Raw genomic sequence first — 16,581 nt, forward strand, 5'->3', positions numbered from 1 at the left:
GGAAAACCAACCAAGCGTAGGTTTCTCAGGGAAACAAAGTTCCTACCTAACCCATAACAATAACTCTAACCCTAACCCTAACCCTCACTCCCATAACAATAACTCGCAAATCCACCCCTAACCCTCACTCCCATAACAATAACTCTGAACCTAACCTCTCACTCCCATAACAATAACTCTGAACCTGACCCTAACCCTCACTCCCATAACAATAACTCTGAACCTAACCCTAACCCTCACTCCCATAACAATAACTCTGAACCTAACCCTAACCCTCACCCCATAACAATAACTCTGAACCTAACCCTAACCCTCACTCCCATAACAATAACTCTGAACCTAACCCTAACCCTCACTCCCATAACAATAACTCTGAACCTGACCCTAACCCTCACTCCCATAACAATAACTCTGAACCTAACCCTAACCCTCACTCCCATAACAATAACTCTGAACCTAACCCTCACTCCCATAACAATAACTCTGAACCTAACCCTAACCCTCACTCCCATAACAATAACTCTGAACCTAACCCTAACCCTCACTCCCATAACAATAACCTGAACCTAACCCTCAATAACAATAACTCTGAACCTAACCCTCACTCCCATAACAATAACTCTGAACCTGACCCTAACCCTCACTCCCATAACAATAACTCTGAACCTAACCCTAACCCTCACTCCCATAACAATAACTCTGAACCTGACCCTAACCCTCACTCCCATAACAATAACTCTGAACCTAACCCTAACCCTCACTCCCATAACAATAACTCTGAACTCCCTAACCCTCACTCCCATAACAATAACTCTGAACCTGACCCTAACCCTCACTCCCATAACAATAACTCTGAACCTAACCCTAACCCTCACTCCCATAACAATAACTCTGAACCTGACCCTAACCCTCACTCCCATAACAATAACTCTGAACCTAACCCTAACCCTCACTCCCATAACAATAACTCTGAACCTGACCTTAACCCTCACTCCCATAACAATAACTCTGAACCTGACCCTAACCCTCACTCCTATAACAATAACTCTGAAACTAATCCTAACCTTTTTCTGATACAGTTATGTACTTACATATACGGTGAATAAAATGTACACTTTAAGTATGTTCTAACTGTGCATAATAACACTGTAATTAGGTATAAGTACACATGTATTTACTATGTAACGTCACAGTAATTAGAAACACTGTGTAAACTGTTACCTTAGAATGATATTCAAATAATAGTCTTGTGATAATGAAAATGAATTAAAGCAATCCAAATCTATATATACAGTAGATAACAATATCCAAACATCTTAAATTATATACCTTATTAGTTTACTTATTTGACTGGGCGAGCCCTTCTTCACAGCATAAACATAATTAAAGAGCATCAAGAATATGAATAGGCAATTACAACACTGCACAGTACATTAGGGTTAAAAACATGCACGCCTATGTTTGACCAGTTTGGTGACAAGTTCTATAACAAGGAAGATAAAATTTAAAAGGATTTAAGTAGACAAACATTGAGACAAACATTAGTTTCTTTTACCTTGTTATCTAAAATTTATACACATTTTGTGGATTTTGAGTGATACATTACAAGGAAACCAAGCTGCCTACTTTAGCAAAGACAATACCAGGTTTTCCAAATTATTACTTTATTTGACAAATACAGTGCATGGCAATAAAACCATTTAACTCATCTGGACCTAAGTGAGAGCATGTCAAACATGTGTAACTAAAGAAGTCTAGGAGAACACAATCATAAAGGGACCACCACTGAGACATTCATTCCAGCCCCTGTCTGATCTCCCTGAATTTAATCAAGTCCAGAGTGGATCCAGGGAGCTCAGCAGACATTGCCTTATAGATTAATGTGTAGCACTTTCATGCCTGCAGCCTAAATCATGGATTCATTGAATGCATTTTAAAACAAAAATAGGAACCCAGGAAGCCTTGGATCCCTTCCCTTTGTGCTAACACGGGTTTGTTAGCTGTCAGATGCTACCAGCCGTGTGTTAGTGCGACAGGCTTCTGTAACGAGACACCCTTGTATTATAACAGGTTACCAGGATGCTTCATGTGGCTCAGGGACTGAAATTACTTTTGACATCATTTAAGACCACTTATGTAGTCCTCTATATTATTATTTCTACCTACAATGTACACCCCACTTCTGCCCTTCACTTGTGCCTATTAGATTTCTTAGCCATGGACAAATAGCATTTTGGAAGAATTACTAGTTTCCCAATGATCTGCATAATCTTGTCTGGCTGTACATAGTACAATATTTCAGGCTCCTACATCCATTTCCTCAAGTCAGTGACAGACTGGAAGTAAAGTAGCCTATGGGTGATAATTATAATTAGCTCATGTGAATGCATGTTCATTAGAAACTCAACTGAGGAGAGTTCAACATGGGCTTGCACCACATGCACCCAATCAGCATCACCACTGGCCAAGTAGCTCCACTCCAATCAGGTAATGATAAGAACAGGAGAACTCCCACCAGTAGATTTAAACTTCATTTAGACTTAAAGGACTATGTTATACCCCCTGAATTTAAATTTTGTATCCTTATTTTATCCTCATATATTACCGTTTTGGTACTTGTGGATATTTTGTATAATATAGGTGTGTGCACTTGGTATATGTACTTGTAATTTCTCACCCCTGTGGAACAATGAGATTTCCAATGGTCTAATGCATTATAATAATAATAAAACAAGTTAAAATGAATGCACAGATGTGCACCCATTACAGATATCCACAATGTAACAGAGCTGTACGTCAAGGTCCCTTCCAGACAACTGAAGAGTGGGTCACATTAAGCAGCTGTGTAATAGGAGAAAGAGATAAAGAGACAGTGGGAGTATCTTGCTTGGTGGCTCAATAGGTAAAATAACATGTCATAGCACCTTAGTTATTGCTGCAATCTGCTAATGAAACCAAATGACATTGGTTTATGATTTCGATAAAAAAAATGGCACTTGCTTGCAACTCAGATGCAGCAGACCCAGAGTTTGCCAAATGTTTCACAACTCCAAATGAAGTTTATAAGTGAGAACAAGGGAGAAAAAATGATGAATACCACATAAGCCACCCACATCCCGAGAGACACATTTTAGTGCTTATGTCATATTTGCAAACAAACTCTCATGTTCTGGTAATTAAAGATGTATTGCAGTGCAATCTGAGAGGTAACAAAGAGGGGGAGAAAGACTAAAAACACTGCAGGGATTTGATGGCAATGTTACCATTTATAGAGCTGAGTGCAAAGTCACAACGAGACATAAAAAAAATATATTATTTAACGCTACTGTAAATGAGCCAGAAAATTGCATCAATGTTCTGATATTAATCTTTACAAAGCAGAAGATGTTATTTCTAAACTAGCACATTGCCTTTTGTCTGAAGTTGAGACCAGCAAAATTGCAGGGAAACATGTTAAGCAGTGAACAGGACATTCGTATTTGTTGGCAACAAGGAATACACTAACAAAGATGAAAACATTGTGCATAAAATTAAATACAATGCCCTCTACCAAATCTAGACCAAGGTAGGCCAAAATGACATTTAATCCTTTATTCTAATAAATTGCTATCAATAGCATCCATTGAACTTTGCTATCATATGATGGTGTAAAACATTATTCTTTATTTTATTACAGATTTTGTAATAAAATTATAAGTTGGGAGTGTATTAAAAACCTAAAACAATGACAAGACAAGGCATTTCTGATAATGTTCAGATTACAATCAGTACTCAATCACTCTCCTAACCAGTCCCTACAGGTTTAGAATCACCAGAGTTTACTCTTCAGTAAATGTTCACTAGATTACTTCCAACAATGTCCTTATAACACTTTCTTGTAGGGTACATTTTCCAAAGTGAGTAAGATTAGTAAAGCATGGTATAGCATTGCCATGGTAGCAGTATGGTGAAGCTTGTTGACAGCATGATAAAACACACATATACATACACACAAACAAATACATAAATAAATAAATAAATAAATGCACTGTTCCCACTTTATAGAGCTATCTAAAATTGAAACCTGTGAATTAGTGAAGGTCCTTATACAGTAAAATATAGTCCTTGTGCAATTTACCATGAATTAACCAAGCTTGTGATTTATTGAATCATGAAATATTGAGGGAGCACTGTAAACATGCATGAAATATTGAGACTGCTTTGGTGTAGATTAAGAATTGTTGGAGGCAAGGAGAATTTGTACGGTGTTTATTCTTTTACCAACAACTGATACTAGTTCACAATTGTGTTTATGGAGGCCTGGAAGGAAACAATGCACAATTAATACTTCTTAAAGTATTGTGTAATAGAGCATGCTCTGTAAAAGCTGCACTATAGAAGAAAGCACAAAGCCATAAATACTGGCTCTCCTCATAGAGGCTGATGAGTTATTAACACATACTTACCTCTCAACTACAGAGCTTGTGCTCTTTAGTTGAATGAGTAAGACATTGTTTACAACCTGTGAGGTTAGCGGTTTGAGTCCTGCCCTTGCCTCTGCATTCAATTCAATGGACTGAGATGCCAAATTATTACACATACTTTAATTACACTGTAACCTTCACCTTTAAATAAACAATACAACTCAAAACCTTTCCTTGACAACTTTTAATATACTTGCAATTGGCAATGGAGGTAATTCTCAGTCTAAACTAAATCTCCCCTGCAGCAAAATGGCTTGGGCTTTCATGTGACCTGGCTCTGGTTTTCATACTTCTTCAATTTACACACCATTTCTTACAAATGAGGTCATGTTCCTTCATTAGAGCTCGCTATGGGCTTGATGATTGCCAGATCCAACTTGCCACGAGCATTGGCAGTTCCATCCACCTGTACTACAGTTACATTGTTCAGGGCAAAGATCTTTATGTTTCAGTTTATGGAAAACTAAAAGCTTAAAAAAAAAAGATCTCTCTCTGGAATCTGACAGTCCATTGTGAAAGTTGTGTTTAAATTCCTTCTTGCTTGTTTAACAGGGCAGAGGCTGAATCACATGTCTTAACAAGGTGAGTGTCATAACCACTGCACCTGCATGTTGCTTTTGGAGAGTTCTTCTTTGACTCCTGGTTGTGGTTCTTTCAATGGAGAAGCACTCCCTCAGCAAGATGTAGCAGTGTGTTGCATCACTTAGTGCACTGCATCCTGTGGCTTTCAAATAACTAGTTTAGGATTGCACACACACACACACACACACACACACACACACACACACACACACACACACACACACAACAACACTTGACGGCTGATTGTGCCCAAAGCATAAAATTACAATAGTTGTTTCGTATGAACGTATCACAGATAAGAATATTAAAAATAACAGAAGAAGGAAAATGTTTTTGGGTTTTTTTTTTTTTTTTTTTGCACCTGGTCCGTGTTCCAGTATCAGTCAGAATTGATTTAATTTGTAACTTTTTTCTTGGAATTTGAAAAACAAAACCCAACAGATTGCTGCCAATCCTCTAAATAATAGACCGGCCTTGTGTGTTTTCCAAGTTGCAAAAAAACACTTCTACAATTTGCGCTGCAACTGTTTTTTTTTTTTTGTTTGTTTGTTTTTTTTAATTCAGAGGGAAATCACTATGAACATAAAGTGTTTTGTTTTTCCTTGTTTTATGCATTTTGAGGTTTGACCCCAGTGTCTGTGTAATCTGGAATTGGTTTAACTTTAAACTTACACAATAAAAATGATACTGGAATTAAACATCCTTCAGAGACATTTTGTACTTGTGTATGTGAAACAAGATGATAAGATAATCATGCTTTCTTAAAGTGTCATTCAGTTAAACAGAGCTCTATTCACACATATTTAAGATTAGTATGCATGGATATTATAGTGCAGAAGTGTAGTTTGGCTGTCAAGGCAGGCAAGCGGCAGGAAGAGCTGAAGTAAGACTCAGGAGATTGCAGTTAAGGGCTAGGGAGCATGCTTTTATTAAAAAAAATAAAAACAGAAATCAAAGCAAAGGTACTGACCCTTTAAACAGGGTCAGATGTTTGCAATATTCACCCAAGCAGCCAGCTATCACAGTCACCAGGATAGAGAGCAGACTAGCCATTTCCCTTATATTCAGATGGCAAGATTACATTGGGAAACAATTACCCAGTTCAACCTGGCCACATTATCACATGGCTTTTCAGTTCCCCTCCAGTCGGGGTCTCTATTAACACAGTCCAGCCGCATTCTCACATAGATGGCTAGGCTGTGTGTGTGTGTGGGTTAGGCTCTGGCTCACTGCGACCCTCTGTAGGGTTAAGTGGTTACAAATAATGGAAGGACTGTATTGGATTTAGTAGAGCTATGAATTAGATTATTGAAACTTTTATTAGGAATCATTATTCAAATAATAAAAAGGTTGACGTTTAAATGTAAATAAAGATGATGCTTCACTGACAGTGAAGATAGCTGTTTTACATGCTGTGTAGTTTTTACCAGTTATGTGGGAGCTGTGAGGAATATTCTTGTGACGTAAAATGAAGGATTTGGGGTACAACGCTATCCCAGAATTCTGCATGGTGTCTCATTCAACTCCAATCCCTACTGAAATATAAATATACACCATACACGTCACTGTCACTTACTCTCTTAAAATGATTGTCATAAACTATTTTTATCAATGTTTGCAATTTTTTCTAAAAAAACACCAGGCCAAATAAAAAAAAGAATAGTGACACTTAACACAATTATCTCAAGTGACAAAACCAACAAGAATCATATTATAAATGTAATAGATGCCTGGGGTTGCTTGTCACTGACGCACACACAATAGTGACATCCAAGTCTGTCTCTCAGTGCATTAGAGTTTTAATTGTTATTTACAGAAGAACTTAGACAGGCTGTATTTGAAATTCAGATGCATTTTAATATAGATCCAAGTATGCTTTTTATATTTTACAAACAATTATGTATCTCATAGTTATACTCTCTTTATTAAAGCTACTTACTGTAACGATTAACAGATAGAAGACAAAGTGGCAGTCACATAATGCTGTTCGTGAAAAACAAATTTGCTGTTTGGCACATGTTGCTTTTGATTTCTGTTAGGCACGTCAACATGTGTGCTTGAGTCTTTAGTTTATACATTTATTACTGATAACATATTAAAAAAAAAAGTTATTGTTTATATATTATTATAGAATTCAATGTCTTTTTTATTGTTTTGTATTTTATGGGAAGAAGGTTGCTTGAACTCCCAAGCACCAAAAACAATGATGAATCACTGCCAAAAATGCAGCTTGACTTTGATAGCTCTTTCGCTGTAAGAACCACCTGGGTTACACAGTGTACTGAGATTGTGTTTCATTATTGTTATTATGATCGCAGTACTTCCTGAAATTGTTTCTGTTGCCGAGGGAACATGGTGATGATGTGAAGGATTCATTCCTCCTGCAGATGTATACATGTCTAAAGGACATTATTAGAATAGGGTTTTCTTAAAGGCTCCCCAAAAGAAGCAGAACAACCTTACCTGGGATACAGATATATGGCTGTTCTGAAGTCCCCAAACGCTGAATGCTGTATGATAACATCACACTCTCACACTGTTCTCCAGAGACTCAACTTCCAGGGCAGCCAAGAAATGGAATCAGCAGAGTAGTTTTGAAATAGCTGGCTCACCTGCTGAAGGCATGACTTTGAGGTGTGCAGGGAGTCTGATGAGCACAGGTGAACTACCTGGCTGTGCGAAGAAGCTAGGAGCATTGGATCTGGTGCTCTTGTTATTGATCACACTACAGGGGATAACACTGGCCAGAAGACTTGTGAGCTCAAGTTGACACCAACAAGGCTGGCCTTGACAGGTTGGTAGCTCGTTGACATCCACTCAAAGTGTCTGGGTTTGAAAAGCCAATTGCTTTGTAATCAGTGAATGCCCACTGAACTTCAGTTCTCATAAATAAAATAAATTAAAATATATATATATATATATATATATATAAAAGCAGATATCAAATACATAGATTTTAATTATACCTGCATAACTATAAATTCAGGCGTGGATGCATATGCTTTACTGCACTTTACTTGGCTTTTATCACAATATACAGTATGGAGTGTAGTAAACGGTTTCCCAATCCTGGTCCTGGGGGACCCCTGTGTCTGCTGGTTTTCATTCCAACTAAGTTCTCAATTAATTAATCAAACCCTTAATTTAACTAATAATGTGCTTAATTAGACCTTTTTAATTGTTTTCAGCTCCTAAAAAGTTGCACATTTCAATTTACTTAGAAAATGCTATAGTTAACTTGAAATCTCTAACTGTTTAAAAGCTGAAAACAGTTAACAAGGCCTAATTAAGGTATTAAATAATTAAATAGTTCAATTACGGGTTCAATTAAGTAATTGAGAACTCAGCTGGAATGAAAACCAGCAGACACAGTGGTCCCCCAGGGCCAGGACTGGGAAACCCTGGTGTAGTAAACCTGTATAAGGCTACCCAAGAGTAAATCACTGAATCCCGACTTTTAACTTAAGTAGGTTCTACTGTCATTTGAATTGCTTTTTGACTACCAAAAGTTTGTTTGAGAGTTTTCATTGCAACTCTTGACTTACAGTTTCAGAGTGGAAGACATTATAGGAGAGCTGGCCTGAAGGGCTAACTCTGCTCACCCCTGGAATAAAGAATTCATTTACCATGCATACCAATACACAATAAACACGGCAACAGCAGTTTCAATCACACTGATACATACAGTTCACATCAAAGCTGGATTATTCAACCTGACCGAATGCAGTAGCTTCCTTTATGACTAGACAACAGCAGATGGCAATGGTCCAATGGCTTAGGCACGTTACAGTGACTTCATTTTACACAATTTTCAACTGCAAACTATTATTGAAAATGTCAAAACACATACACTTACTACCGGCAGTATTCTTCCAGTTGTGCTGATATTGATGATTCAATAACAAATAATCAATGTTGACTGAACAACTGACAACAAGGGCTCTTGTTTGCTGTTTTTAAATTGTTATTCAAACACTACACAAAGACACTTGTGATAACATCGTGTGCCAAAGTGCCCCGCCCCTGGGCTATTTATTTGTGTTGTATGTTACGTGTAGTGTTAATGTTGGTGTATAGTCATTGGTAAACGGGATATAAATGGGTCTGTGTAACATATGTTGTTTAAAATGTATATTTGTATTTATGCACGAGGATTGCACAGCACTTCACGTGCAGGTAAAATGTAATAATACGCGAGCACAGAGAATTGCACTTTATTAATTCACGTGCAGTTGTACCGAGACTCCAATTGAATGATTGATTAGCAATCGAGTCTCGGTACAGCTGCATAAAAGCAGCATGTTTTCACTCACTTGGGGTTGTGTGTTTGGTGAGTGGAGAACGGGTGTGTGGAAAGGAGAAAGTAAAAACGTTAAGTAAATCATAATACCATCTCACCGTGTTTGTCTGTGTAGTACGTTTTGTTTGTATATTTATTTTGGCTAAAGTGCCGTGTCCTGTGTTTTGTTTGTCTTACAACCTTTTATTTTTCCGGTTGTTGAATCATTAAATGCTAAGCACAGCTCAGCTTCAACAAAAATCCACGTCTCTCTGTTTCTTCTGTGTTGGTTCCTGTTTCTGGTCTGACGTCACCCACTACAGCCGTCTTTGTGACCACTACAGCCGTCTTTCATTTCTTCAATGAACATTCCCAGGCTTATAAAGTTGACAGTAAGTAATCACAAAATAGGAAGTTGTGATTGGAACACATGTTGGATATCAACTGCTGCTAACTAATGATGTATTACAGTAAAATGGTCAGCAATCAGTCATTTCTCCAAGTGAACGCTCTCCGGCTTTTAAAGTTGATAGTAAGTAATCGCAAAATAGGAGGTTGTGATTGGAACACATGTTGGATATTCAACTGATGCTAACTAATGTATTCCCACAGCAAGTTCCTGCCAGTGCAGCTTTCTGTTCCCTGTAATATTTAATCATTTCCATCAAGGTACATGTCAAGAAATGTGCTTACTTTCATCACTGAAGAACTGGTACATGTGAAAAGAACACAGAGGCACATTTCCATAGAACATTATTTTACCACCTGTAAAATTCATGTCAGAAGTATTGTTGGATTCCTACATATGCTTGCTAAACTCCATTTGAACGTGATTTTTAAAAAGCTATTCACTCATGATTGCTTTTTTCCATGTTTCATTCTCTATACTACTAAAGGTTAATTAATGACATATGTCATTTGTTTTGGATATACAAAGGGGAATACAAAACATTAGCATAATTCATAAAGATGTGCTTGTTTTTGAAATAATAATAATAATGTAAGAAAGCTGCTTATGCCATGTAACAGTGCATAACATGTGCTTTCGTTTATGGCAGCCATGTGGTTTTGGTTTGCATGGTGCTTGATACCTCCCTGCTAATATAAAAGCTCCACTTATGCCTTGTTATGGTCAAAGATCGTGTAACAGTTAACTATCGGTATTTTATATTTTATGGAAACCATCTAGTGTTTGTTTTACCAGTAATTTAAAAAAATGCAGTACAGTTTAGATCGTAAGATTATATTAAATATGTACAGCATTTACCAAACAAGTGACAAAATCAATTGTATTTTTCAATAATTTTCTGATTGGGTGCCAGTAAAATTTTATTAGGTTGTCTCTGTAAAGTTGAATAACATGGTGCTACATGTGGTTAGGATTTTCAACAACTCCACTGCCCCCCCCCCCCCCCCCCACACACCCACACACAGACACACACACACAGACGCACACATGAATTGTAACATTTTATTAACGCCCTTAAAATGCAATACAAATTCTACACTTAGAAATCTCCTCAGAGTGCTGTCTTGTGTACAAACAAATAAATATCTGATAATACAATTCCTTAGTTCACTAGATAGTCAATTGATCAGATTCCCTGAACCCCTGGAGAACCTCAGAAGCTACACCGGTAGTCCCAAAGATCTGGAGGTATTGAGCGCTTCTCTTTCTTTCATATGATATCATGTACATTTCTGTACTTCATAAGTATTATTAGCAGTCATTCAATAATATCTGAGCAGGGATTCATTCTGGCAGGAGAAATATTTCACAATTCAATTAATAAAAAGCAACTAGGATGTAAGTTGGATGCTCAATGGTTTGGGTACATGTGAATTGGTAGTTGTCTAATTTGGGGAATATTTAACAAAAATACCCCCCCCCCTTCCTTTTACCCCCCATACACACAAAATACAGCTAACAGTGTGACCAGTCATACCTAAAAGTTGTCATGCAGCTCTGTAGGGGCTACTCTACAGGACAACTACAATATAATTCCCCCACTACACAAATTGACCACAAATACTGATCCATTTAGAATCATTTACAGTTAAGAATTACAGGTTCAACAGTGACAGAACTGTTTTATAATAGTCAAGAAACATGTTCCGAATTGCTACAGTCTTGTTAGTTCATATGTTTTAGCGTTGTGTATGCAGTTATTTGGAACCAATATTGTTTCCTACTGAACCCTGTTATTATCACATTAGAGCCTTTTAATACGGCTGTAAAGTTATGATACAATGGAATGGAAACAGGCTGTAAATCCAATACTGCACAACACAGCACGTAAAAAGACATACTTTCAGTCTAATTGCACCACACATAATGGCCTTAACAGTGGGTAGAACCACATAGCTCCTGGCGTATTTTTTGAGTGGAAACACATGTGCCTTGCCCATTGTTGAAGGTGGTGGTTTCTGCAAACGTTGCCATTCCAGAAGTCTTAGTTAGGATATTGGGACAGAATGGTACCAGAATGGATTGTGATGCAAGTTAAAAAGCCAGAAATGTCCCAAACTGTCCAGTGAACATAGAACCATATGATGACACTAGTCTTAATGGTCAACTCAGTGAATTGCATGGACATCTATGTACTATTATGTTTCTTGATCACAGAGATGCTTCAGTCTTCCAGATTGCTGCTGATTATTTGCATACAACTCTCATACAGATTATATACTTTAGGTTGTGTGGTTCACACAACAGATCCTGTGATCATATATAATTGCATACAACACAGACAGAGGGATTTAATAATTTAAAAAGTAAATTCAGTAAGCTGGAGACCTCCAGACCTTTCTCTGGAATCAACAGTTAATAATGGTTATGGTAACACTTTACTAATTGCTGTGTATTTAGATAGTAGTTACACAGTAAATACATGTATACTTGTAAATGCATAGTTACAATCTACTCAAAGGTAAATGTAAGTATAGGCACAGTGCAAATAATTGCAGATGCAAAATGTTTATTGCATTGCGGCCAGGCATTGCACTGCGTCCTATGTAAGCTTAGGAGCAATGCAAATTACTCAACAAGCACAAATAATAATCCACAATTATGATAATGAGGGTCTCAATGAGCGCATCGGTCTACTTACCGGCCGTACTTGCAGCCCAGAGGTGACAGAGTTAGGAGTACAGAGAGCAATAGGCGCTGTATGACATTTATGCAGCATGAAAATACAAAACAAAATAAAATATGTCATAGAAAGGGCATCAAAGTCCTCTTGGCGCATGAAAAAAACAAGAAAAGTTTTCTGAGAAAGAGCTGAGAGTCCTTACGGCTGAGATCACTCAGCAAGAAACAAAGCTGTTTGGAAAAGCCTCAGCCAACATCAGTTATGTTTGTATCCTTAGAAAATGATATGTATTGGCCTGCCCTTTTCAACATCACATCCAGAAATGTGCCTAGCACTGGAAAAGGTGGATTGAACTATCCCTCCTGGCATTCCAACTGTGGTCTGAAAGGAACCAGAGGCTAAGCAGTGCAGAGAACACAGCACTGACACATGTGCAGAGATAGCGGTCTCTAGATTGATACTGAGGTCTAGCTCATCCCTCAATTCAGCTATTACGTCTAGGATGACCTGCGCAGTGAGACGATAATGCTTTAGCACGGCATCCTCCGGCACCCCAAACAAAGTGAGCCTGGGATTGAATATGCAGGGTCTTCTTCGTCTTGTCCTTTTCCACTGAACGTGTTCCTGCCTCTCCTCAACAAGAGCCAAGTGTCGCCACATCAGGAAGTGAACCACAACAGCCATCCTGAAGCCAATGACAGGTCTCTAGAGGTGTGTGCTTTTATACAGCTCTTAATTACTCACGTCTACATTTGTTTGCACCTTGTAGAACAGGTGTAAAGTTTTTGGAGGGTCAGAAATTGCCTAAGTGCAAGGCAAAATCTTATATCACATTAGAATGTTTGCGCCTGCTTGGTATCCAGATCCCGTCCAATTCCATGCTATTTTCTTCATTTGACTGCACTTCAATATAATTTGAATGGATTAATGATGGCAAAGTGCAAATTTGATAGCGGGTGCAGAACGTCAAATGAACACTATTCTTTAAATGCTGCACATTTTTAGCAAACGCTAAAATCAAACTTTACTGCCACATTATAAGGGTTTTGCACCCGCAAACCACTTTATGTATATTGTAAAACGATCCTCGCACTCACGGAGTTCGTTGCCCCTTTAAGATAGACCCAGGACACAAAAAATTGATTTTTTACGGCGCTGACGCGCACTTTTTAATAAACACAGAAATGAAAACAAAACAAACACCTAGCTCCCTCTTGGAGCTCTGACTAAACATAGACTGGTTCCTCACTAAACCACAGGACGGCTAAGCCGTTTACCTGACAAACACCAAAACGGGCTTCTCTCAGCACTCTCTTCAATACGACTGGACACACACGCCGTCGGGCTCTTCACTCCGCCGCCCCGATCAGTCTGGCTGCCTCCCCCTAAATACCCTGCACCTGTCTCTAATTTATAATTACGACCAGGTGCCGAGGATTAACTAAATCATTAAAACAATTACACCATTAAACCCAATAACACCCAAATGTGCATTCTCACAAGGTTTTTAGCAGGGAAGGATTTTAACCCCCTCCCTGGTACCTTACAATATCCTTAAATCTACCCTTTAATGTGTACATTTTTGCAGGATATATGTAAGTACACAATTGTATCAGAAAAGTGGTAAGGTTAGGGTTAGGGTTAGGGTTAGGTTTAGGTTTATTGTTAGGGTTATATCGTGCAAAAAGATTTAAACATTGAATACATTGTAACTATACGTAATAACATTGTAATTATGTGTAAGTACACATGTATGTACTAAGAAACTACTATGTAAATACACAATAATTAAAGACAGTGTAAAGTATTACCATGGTTATATTAACAAATCCTTCTTAAAGAGTGTGACAGAGATCAAATGATTCTTGGTGTTAGATCTCCCTCCTGACCCATGAAGGCGCTGTGTAAAAGGAACAGAGTACCCTGGACTAAATGGCATGACAATTTATTCCCATTGGTAGGTGGAAGTCAGCCATCTAGAAAAGAGGCGGAGCTATAGTACCCAAACTGTTCCTTTGGTAAATGGTTAAAAACAAACCCAAAAGGAGAACCAGTGATTATACGTGAGTGTTGTGTTTTGTTTGATTGTCTAAGTAAACTGTTTGTTTTTTTTTTTTTTTCTAAAGACTACTAGCACAATCCGGAGCTGTAGCTGCAGGCTAGCATCAAACCTGGACACCAGCACTTCCCGTTTCACGGAGGACTGTCTTTGCACCATGAGCACTAATTCACTCACTGTAGGGCCTGTGTCTGTGTTTTGTGTTACGTGGCTGTGTAAAAGAACGGGACTTTTGGTTGCGGGTCAAACCTGTTGATTATAAATAAAGTGATACACGCCACTGTATCACATTACAACATTTATTATTTACAGTTGTTTGCCATTAGGCTCTGGACATTGTTAATTCAATAAATACCCTTGCACCTGTATATCATTGTCTGTCTGTTCCTTCCACACTGCTGCATTGCCTTCACCTGCACTCACTTACCCACTTTGCCACAAAGAGTAAGTACCGGGGTTCAGAAAAATCTAGCGTTATACGTCCCCATGTGTTGCTACAACTGTTTCAATGATGTACCTGTCATTTTTTCTTTTCATTGTTAACATCCTGACAACTTTTTACACTTATAACTCTAAACCTCAAAATGGCCGCTCTAGTGCACTGATAGTGTAAGGATTATTGCCCACACTGTCAAACAGTTAGCACGGCAATAATGATGCATGGTACAGAACAGAAAAGCCAGAGCACTTGCTATGTTTTATTTTGTTTTTTGTTTTTTTTATCTCTCTTCCTGCAGTGATTTAGAGGACAGATCTCAAACCCCAGTGCACTAGAGCTGCCATTTGAAAAGAGCTTTGAAACAGAGTTTAAAGTTATAAGTGTAAAAAGTTGTCAGGATGTTGACAGTAAAAATTTAAATTAGAGGTACGTTATTGAAACAGTTGAATCAACACGTGGGGGCGTGGAATGTTGTATTTGTCAGAACCCCACTGTTTATTCTTTAATGTCTTTTTATCATACACTTGTTTGTATGTCTTTAATGTATGCTTTCATTTCCTCAGTTGTTCTTCCGCACACAGAGGCACGTGTGCTTACATAAATTCTAAAAAGTCTTTAAAGGCTTGACATTTTTCAATACGCAGGTAAACCTATTGATAAATAAGGGCCTATGTGTCTTTATCTGCCAGTGTACGGATATGCAAAAAGCTGCAGTGTCAGTTCAGAGTGCCCCACAGCAAATCTGAAGTTCATGGGAATGACCAGTGCTAATGATCCCTGAACCCTTTCCCAGAGCCATGACAGCTGTAATCCTTTAACAACCCCCATCCCCCCGGGGGGGTGGGGGTGGGGGGCTGAGGCCTCGTGGCAAGCACATGCAAATGACAGAATTGATTAGAGACATTCCTCTTTGCAGTGTCCTCGGGCACATTAGCCCAGGACATTCATCACAGCAGCCCTCAATGGAAAGATGTAGCCACGGCCTGTCACTCAGCTCGGGTCTCAGAGCACCATGATGGCACAAGCAAAACAAACAGTGCTGGGACTGAGACCGAGGTAGGAGCAAAGGGGAGAGTGAGGGGGAGAGGAGTGTTTATTTAATAACTGCTATGCTCATTGCTTTTTTTTTCTTTTTCTTAAATATTTCACAGGAAATATGTAGTTAAATTGTTTCGTGAAGTCAGTGTGGACTAATATTTTAGATCTAAAGATAACCTTTTAATTCAGTTTTGGCTATAGGGTCAATATATGCATTTATCACTTAAATAAATAAAATATTAACTTTTTTTTTTTTCAAGAAATCTTTTAAAGAGAGAGAGCCTTATTTGCAGTCATATTTTAAATGACATTTTCATTGTAAGGTTCACAAAAAGAACAATGCTTTTAAGACCTTAGATGTCGATTATATAAGATTAGATCTGCTGTCGCTGATACAGTAATTCTTTGTACTGAATGTTATTGAGGATGTATACCTGCAAATCTGACTGATTTATTAGTTACCCTCTGTGGGAATAAAATCCCTGGAGAGGAGGATATAGATGAAGAGACTATGCTCATATTTTTTAGCTTTTTGTGAGCACCACTGATTAAGTTTTTGCCAGTATCAGATGCTAGTTGATGGTGACCTACTTTTGCATGTGTTCGAGACTAATGACTTTGTATCAGCT

General features: G+C 38.1%; 1 long non-coding RNA gene across 2 annotated transcripts in view; it reads left to right on the plus strand.

Annotated features, from left to right (window-relative positions):
* LOC121312976 overlaps window positions 1–14,655 on the plus strand; it is an 83,614-nt gene extending 68,959 nt beyond the window's left edge. The window contains exons 3-4 of one of the 2 annotated variants that reach the window (XR_005949931.1): window positions 5,016–5,045; window positions 14,543–14,655. This is a non-coding gene — a long non-coding RNA (uncharacterized LOC121312976). The remainder of the gene's footprint in view (window positions 1–5,015; window positions 5,046–14,542) is intronic. The other variant, XR_005949932.1, reaches the window with a different exon arrangement.
* The last annotated feature ends 1,926 nt before the right edge of the window (window positions 14,656–16,581 follow it).

Source organism: Polyodon spathula, chromosome 1 (assembly GCF_017654505.1).
Source record: "Polyodon spathula isolate WHYD16114869_AA chromosome 1, ASM1765450v1, whole genome shotgun sequence".
Lineage (NCBI taxonomy): Eukaryota > Metazoa > Chordata > Actinopteri > Acipenseriformes > Polyodontidae > Polyodon > Polyodon spathula.